Raw genomic sequence first — 8,428 nt, forward strand, 5'->3', positions numbered from 1 at the left:
GTCTGGATTTGTTGCGCGAATTCCCATAGAATAGAACCACAAAACCAACAACAGTTTGTTTCCATCCAGAGGAGTAGAGGGGAAACAGCTCTGTGCTGTGTTTTCAAGGTGTAGTGCAGGGAAATATGATCCGCCATGAGCACGCTGGATTTTATTTTGAAAATGAACGGGATATTTATTTTGTTTCTGTGCTCAACTTCCTGTCCCACACCATCTGCCGTGTGCTGAATTGCTGCGGAGCTCTCCGGCGTCCTGCAAAAATAGAAGCTCTGCGCATCCGCTCCGGAGGACTGCGGACCGCCGGAGCTGGGACGGAGTCGGAACGCAGCCGTTATGCAACCGGTGGAAATCCCCGGTAAGGATGCTGTATGTAAGTTTCGGAGCCGAGCTTTAAAGGGACACTTAACCGGACTGAAAATACATGATAAATACTGGCTGGTCAGTTTACAGTTTGTTAATAATTAAGCTAGACTGAAAGAACATGAGGGATACGGTCTGTTCAGCTCATAACCTCCTTATTGCTCCAACTAGATTGGTCTGTTTTTCAATTCAATTTTATTTATAGTATCAAATCATAACAAGAGTTATCTCGAGACACTTTACAGATAGAGTAGGTCTAGACCACACTCTATAATTTACAAAGCCCCAACAATTCCAACAATTACAGTAATTCCCTCAAGAGCAAGCAGTGCGACAGTGGCGAGGAAAAACTCCCTCTTGGGAAGAAACCTCGGACAGACCCAGGCTCTTGGTAGGCGGTGTCTGACGGGCCGGTTGGGGGTGTAATGAACAAAGCTTAGTCCAGAAATTGTTTGAAGGTGTTTGTAATATTGTTCATGTTTAACATAAGAATCCACTAGACCTGTTTCAATTAACCTGTGACTTAAGACAGTGTAGTTTTGAGCTGGAGTTTTGCGCAAACTGAGTTTGATGCGGTCATGCATCTTACAAATAGGGGAGGGGGTCTGCGGTCTCAGAGGGTTAGGGGATTTATTTTACTTTTCATGTTTTTGTCACACCTTGCTCAGAGCTGACAGTTTTGTCAGCAAAATCCGGTAGGGTACTCGAGACACGTATGGGTTTCAATAGTGAAGATGGCTGAGCTTTCAATCTTTTCGGTTAACATCAGGGGGCTAAACGGACCGATCAAACGAGCTAAATTCCTGGACTATTTAAGAAGGAAGAACATAGATGTGGCGGGCTACATGCTGCTATTCCCTAACCCTAACCCCTAACCCTAATGGGCTCCCCATTCAACCTGGGCTCCCTCAACTGCACAGCTTCCACCTGAAATTTCAACCTTAAACAATTCAGATATTCAAAATTTTCAAAACACTTACAAGCTAGGCTGGACTAAGCCTAATTTAAATAAATTTGAATTCGAAGCACTTACCCAATTTAAAGAGAATACTGACATTGTTATAAAGCCAGCAGACAAAGGGAGCTCAGTGGTCTTGATGGACAGGCAGGATTACCTCAACTTAATGACAGAAACTATTATATTCCACTAGATAAACCTATATATAAGGACACTATTCCTTTTTAATTGAAAAAATTATACAATCATTATATGACAAAAAAATTATTAACAAAAAACTTACCTCCTGGGCAGCAAAGAACCTTGAATGAGACTTTTTTTTACATCCTACCAAAGATCCACAAATAGGCTCAGACTGGAGTGTACCCTTCAAAATTCCTCCAGGGCGCCCTATAGTCTCTGATTGTGATAGCGACACACGGCTGAATTCATAAATTATTATTTAAATCCCCTTTCCAAATTACATGAGAAATACATTAAAGAGACATACGACTTTGTTGAAAAGAATAAAAAGATTAAGGTTCCCCCCTCTGCTTTCCTTTTTTCTCTGGATGTGAATAATTTGTATACAAATATACAAGCCAATATAAATATTTTCCAAAAGTACCCAAAAAAAAAAAAAAAAAAGACCAGACAAGGAGATGCTGCAGTTGCTGAAGATCAATCTCACCAAAAATGACTTTCAATTTGATAACCATTACTTTCTTCAGGTTTGGGGAACAGCTATGGGAAAGTTTTTCGCTCCCTCCTATGCAAATATATTCATGTCAGAGTGGGAAACAGGGGCACTAGCTTCTTGCCAGAAAAAGCAACTACACTATTTTAGATATCTGGACGATATATGGGGGATTTGGCAATATTCTGAAAAAAAGGATTTTAAACTATTTTCAACCACCCTCAATAATCCCAGACAATCAGTCTCACTTAAATACACACTTTGTGCAGATTCTATTGATTTTCTAGACACTACAACTTTTAAGGGGGCAGATTTTGCAGAGAAACTACAGTTAGATATCAGGGTCTTCTTTAAAGAAACCGATACCTATGCCTTATTATTCAGAAACAGTTTCCACCCAAAACATACTTTCGCTGGATTGGTTAAATCACAATTATTGAGATTTGATAGAATCTGCCCTAAAACGGAGGATTTTAAGATGGAGGTGAAAACATCTTTTTCCTTCCCCACCAGCAAGGGGGAACACTTATACCATGCTCCGTAAAGCACTAAAGTACTTTAAAGAGACTAGACCAATCTGTTTGGACCCTATTCTACCAATCATCACTAATTTTTCCTCAGCTAATGTCAATTTTGTGAGAGTGAACTCAGGAGGTAACAATATTTTTTTTAAAGGATCATAGAATCATTGCTGCCTTTAGAAAACAACAAAAACTTAAGTGATATCCTGGTGAGGGCAAAATTAAGGACGGTAAGACGGTACACAAAGGCAGAGCACAAGGGGATTTTTTCAGGCACTACAGATTTGTGCAGAACCAAAGCAGTAAAGAGGTATTTTGTACACAAAAAAACACAACTGTTTACTCAAAAAACTGTTTATTTAATCAGATGCAAACAATGTTCCATTCAATATATTGGGGAATCAGGAAATACAATACTCACCAGATTTACACAGCATAGGTACTACATAGGCAAACAAAAAAACGTACATATCGCTCTGGATCGACATTTTGTGGAACATGGCTAGACAAACCTGAGAGCCACTCAATTGGACTGTAAAACAGAGGAGAAAAACTGAAAGACTTTGGATCACTAGACTGGGTACCCGGTGGCCCCGTCGTCTCAATGAAAGGTGAGGTAGTCTGGATTTGGCTCATGTTTATGGTTAGTGCAATAAGTCTACCGCCTACGGCGTCAGAATTCCATTATCTAACTCCTAATGGAAACAAGAATTGTCGGAGTGGTGGGACGTTTAAAAACAATGGAAGTGCCGCCACTCCGACAATTAGACGTCAATGTCGGGGTGGGGGTATGTCTGAATGGATGGCGGAACCCGATGTGGCGCTCATACAAGAGTCACACTTATGTAAAAGAGATGTAAATCATCTACAAAATAAATACTTTAAGGTTGCTGCCTCATCTGGTGACTACATCAAAACTAAGGGCTCCATCATATTGCTGTCGTGGAAATCTGCACTTACCGTAGACAAAAGCAGTAAAGACTCTTCAGGCAGGATATCTTATATATGTACCACGATAAGGATTAGGAAAATGGCCTTTGTCTTGGTATATGCACCGGCTACATATCTAACCAATAAATTGTTTTCTCTCAATGAATACTTTATTTAAACCAGGATAAATCAGGGGTCAATCACACGAAAGCCCAAAAACACATATCTGACATGTTTGAAGCAGTTGTGGAATCCCACCATCTTACAGACATGTGGAGGATGCGCAATCCTACTAGCAAGAATTACACCTTCTTTTCCACACGTCACCTCACCCATTCCCACATTGATTATACTTTGTGCTCCAGTGAGCTTTAGGCAATGTTCCACACGATAGCAACAGAAACAACAATTCTGTCTGATCATAATGGGCTGATAACCACATTCCATTGTGATATGTTAGGAGAAAGATCTAGGAGATGGCAATTTAACAATTCCCTTCTCCAGAACACAGCTTTTGATACAGAGTTTAGAGCCAAGCTGGCGGAGTTTATATCAATCAATACTGGCTCAGTTTCGGACCCGGCGTACATTTGGCAAGCCACCAAAGGATTTATTAGAGATTGCAACGAACAAGACCCCCGTGACTCCCACGAGTACAAATACAACTGCTGCGACTATGTAGAAAAAGACTGGTGCGATGACAATGAAGGAGAAGAAGAGCCAGGAGACGAGTACAAAAGGCCAAGACTGCATAGAAGAAGAAGAGGACCCGCACGAGGATGAGGAGACGGTAAACAAGAAGGAGACGTTCATCTCATCGGTGTGGCCCTCGATCTCAGCGCCGTAGCGCCGGAGAACGAGAAGGACACAAAGACCACAACTCCAGACGCACTACCGCTCCGCAGGGTTGGGGACCCACGTAGTACGCTGCCACGCGTGTCCGCGACAGTCTCCGTGTTCGACCTGTTTGTCACGCGGCAAATGCGAGACATCGTACTGGCCGCGACGAACCTCGAGGGCCTGAGGCAACTGGGACACGACTGGAAAGCAATGGACGCGACGGACTTGTGCGGCTACCTCGGGCTGCTGAGGGCCATTTTCCGCGCCACGATGCCGATCAAACAGTTCCACGAGTACTCGAGACTGCTGCGATTCGACGACCGTGAGACCAGAGCCACCAGACGAGCCTCGGACAAACCGGCGGCCATACGAGACGTGTGGGACGAGTAGGCACGGTGGCTGCCTCTCCTCTCCAACCCGGGCGCCGACGTGACCGTGGACGAGCAGCTGGTTCCCTTCCGAGGGGAATGTCGTTGTCGTCGCGGTTATTATAAATGTCGCGCCATTTGTTTTCAGCATGACAAGCTGCCAGATCCCGCGACTGTGAAAGACAACAGCGGTTGTCTTTCATAGTCCCTGTGCACGCTAATAGATTGATGGGATAGCAGCGCTGCAACGCTTCTGTGGTTTCGAGTGGTGCATTCGCACGGAACCAGCGCCAGCCCACAGACGCTGTGCTACTACACAATGTGCCTGGCCTGACTAGAGTTTGGTTTCTCCAGCGGCTGCTCATCACAAGCCACACGGAGAGTTGTTAGTCAGACAGACTGACCGAGCGAGCCTGTCTGCACTGTATGTAATTTGCTGCCTCCGGAGCGCGTGTAGCTCGTGTCTAGGCTAATTCGTTGGTTCTTCTCACCACCACCGTGGCACAATTGTCTTGTGTGGGTGGTTTATTTTTAATGTTTTTCTTTCTCTTGTTTTTATTTGTCTTCATCTATATTTTCTTATTCTTCTACTTCTTCCTCGACTGTCTTATTGCTCTTCTTGTCGGTCTCTCTCCTCCTTCTCATTCACATCGTTTGACGACACGTCAAAAGACACCGACAACAAGGTCGATGCTCCTTCCGCCTCTGCGACGCCGAGTCCAGCTACGCGTGGAACATGCAGATCTAAATGGGGAAGCCCTCCGCCAGGGCGCCAGGGTGGTGCTAGGGTGAAGAGAGACATGGCACAATTGCATAATCTTGAATCCTATCATTGGAGGATAAGTCTGGGAGAGAAGTGGGGGCTTGGACTTGTTCCGTGGTATGGAGTAACATTTTTGGCAGGTCACATTGACAATATTACCTATACTTTGCAGGGCTTTGCAAATGAAACGATACAATATTGTTGTGATGTTTAGTGTCTTCTTATTAATCAAAGGGGGAAATGGAATGTGATTTGTATCATTTTTGATATTACTCTGTATTTCCATATTATCTTTATGTTTGATGTTTTAATTTTCATGTGTTTTGCAAAGATACTGGTTGGTGTTTTCTTTTCTTCCAGAGTATATGGGGGAATAAGCAGAAGGGATTTAGATACTCACATATGGACAATAAAGAATGGACTGGAGAATTCTGAACAAGGATACAGTGATGAAATGTTCAGATTCCATCGACACTACACTGAAAATTGACACTGCGAAGAAGCTGCAGTGGACTACATTCCTGTGTTTGTTCTGACATACAGTATATACGTATTTGCATGAGTAATACATAATTTATGTACCATATTCGTTTTGTATTAATTGCTTTGAGAATGTTTTCTGTTGTGAGGTACAGGTTGGGACCTCAGATGTTTTTCTTTTTTCTTGATGCTTAGGGATATCGGGGTCTAGGCAGGGGTAGGTCCATTGGACGGTGCGATGGGTCGACCAACCTGAATTTGGACATTGTTTTGATTTTGTTTTCTGAGGTTTTCACATGTATTTGCTTAAATCATATCTCTACGTAAATTGATAAAGATTTCTTTTCTAATTGAGCTGGAGTACTATGTGTGGCCGCCTCGGGCAGAGGGGCTGTGAGAGAATTTTCCTGTCTAGATTGTTTTGATGGATATTTTGGAAAGACAGCTGCCGGACAGGTTTTTCACTCTCACACTCCATAAAGTTGTTGTGTTGTTAAAATCACACTACAAGGAACATGTGTCAGAGAAATTGTTCTTCTGTTGTAATTTTAAACGTATGTTTTACTCTCTTTGTTTTTCGAGACTTTATTAAGTCTCGAAGGGTGGAAACATGTGGTATCTGGCCCTATAAGTTTAAAGTCTGTATAAAGCTCAAATGTGCTGAGAAATCATGAGCACTGTGTTAGTGATTTAAGTTCAATGATTTTCCTCTCCGCAGAGTGATGTGTTGAAGAGGATGTTCTATTTGATTCTGTGAGTAGGTGACTGAGTGGGATCAATGATTTTATGTGTAGTGTTGGAGCCCCCCAAAGAGACTCTGACCTCAAAAGGGACTTAGACCTTTACTTGCCAACTCACATCTGTTTATTTTATGTTACCTAAACGTACCCCTTATAACCCTGTTCTTGCTGCAGCAAGTCAGAGTGCATATTGGCGTTGTACTCTCCGGGTTCTGCAGGACTCGTCATTGATGCTGAAAAACTTGATGTAATAAAACCTTTATGATCAAGACAGCGCCAGCGGATTTCCTCCTCCACACATCATCACAGCATCGCTACTCATGATACGACAGTAGTCAGCTGGCAGGAGCAGGCGGGAGGGGGGAAAACACAGGAGACACAGAGAGAAGCAGGGCCAACAGAGGAAACTGACAGTGGAAATGAAATAGAACTAGGAAACTAGAAAAGAAAAACTCACAGCCAGACGACCCCAACCATCACAATTTTAAAGTCATTGACAGAATGTTCTCTGATGTTCAGAGAGGTTTAACCATAAACTCTATATTTCCAATAACAGAAATATGAATGTAATTATTTCAGGAAAAGGTCAAGATGAAAACATTTGATATTAAACCAGATAATTACATGGATTCAACTGCTCTCTCTTCTCCTTTTCAATGTCTTTATTTCTTGCTTATATTTGTATTTTATCAGTTCATTAGTTTGTCTGTAGTTTTCTTTCTCTGTCACTTGATGGAGCTGTCCACCTGTTTTCTTGACTCCTGCAAAAGTTGAACAAAACGTGTTTATTTAACTTAAAATCTGAACTGAAGTGAATTAAAGTTGACACAGCACCTGTTTGTGTCTGTGCGTTTGTATTATTGTGTAATAATAGTTTGATGGTTGCAGAAACAAACATATACATTAAATGTATCTTTACATGTTCCCTCACATAGAAAGACATCTGTGTATAAAAGCTAAACTCCATCATCTGAATAAAGCTGTTTAACCAGGTTAGTCGGTGTGATATTACAGGACTTTCATGCTGACTCAATAAACGTGGACAACACAGTGGAAATACTTCTCCTAAATAGTGGTTGCTCATGCTCACCCTCTTGCACACTCATTTATCCACATGAATTCTGATTATTGTATGAAAATAATTGTTTAATGTATGCAAGATAAGCAGAATGTGTAAGGCCTACCAATCTACTGTATATATATGTTATAAGGGTTAAACGGTTGCGGGTGAGTGATAGAAATACATTATTAACGAGGACAATATTCTCTAAACTGTATGGGGCTGTCTGCTACTTCTGTGCTCATTTACACACAATTAAATCACTTCTTTGATTATTTCAGAAGCTAAAAGTTAGGTGGTTTTCTCTGTCAAGTTTATAACTGCAGTTTTAAGTTTTGCTGTTTAATGTCCCACCATATCAGCTGCAGTGACATTACTGCGTGCTTGGGAACATTAACAGTTACTGAAAGCTACCTCTCTAATTATTAAAGAAGACACTCATAGATCAGTACAATACATCATTTTAAAAGCCATAGCCTACAAGGCTTATTTGGATTGGTGGAAGTGGATGATTTCAGGTAATTGGTTTCAGAGCCAATCCGTGCCTTCTCCCATAATATTCCTACTTTCACACATGGTCAAAATAACGTAGTCATTTCTGTAGTGACTTTCTATGAAACCAGTCTCCGTGTAACTGTCTGTGTAACTTTGGATTCAGAGATCCATTCATTTACAGTTCTGTTAACACATGCTCACTGTCATTTTACACGTCAGAGACAGAAATATAGTGCT

The 8,428-nt window shown here is 41.8% G+C and overlaps 1 long non-coding RNA gene across 1 annotated transcript; it reads left to right on the forward strand.

The window, feature by feature from the left end:
• Positions 1–751: 751 nt before the first annotated feature.
• Positions 752–6,905, forward strand: LOC114564741 (uncharacterized). Its single transcript, XR_003693824.1, has 2 exons — positions 752–5,941; positions 6,092–6,905. It is a non-coding gene; the product is annotated as an uncharacterized LOC114564741 (long non-coding RNA).
• Positions 6,906–8,428: the final 1,523 nt, after the last annotated feature.

The sequence above is a fragment of the Perca flavescens genome, chromosome 12 (assembly GCF_004354835.1).
Source record: "Perca flavescens isolate YP-PL-M2 chromosome 12, PFLA_1.0, whole genome shotgun sequence".
NCBI lineage: Eukaryota > Metazoa > Chordata > Actinopteri > Perciformes > Percidae > Perca > Perca flavescens.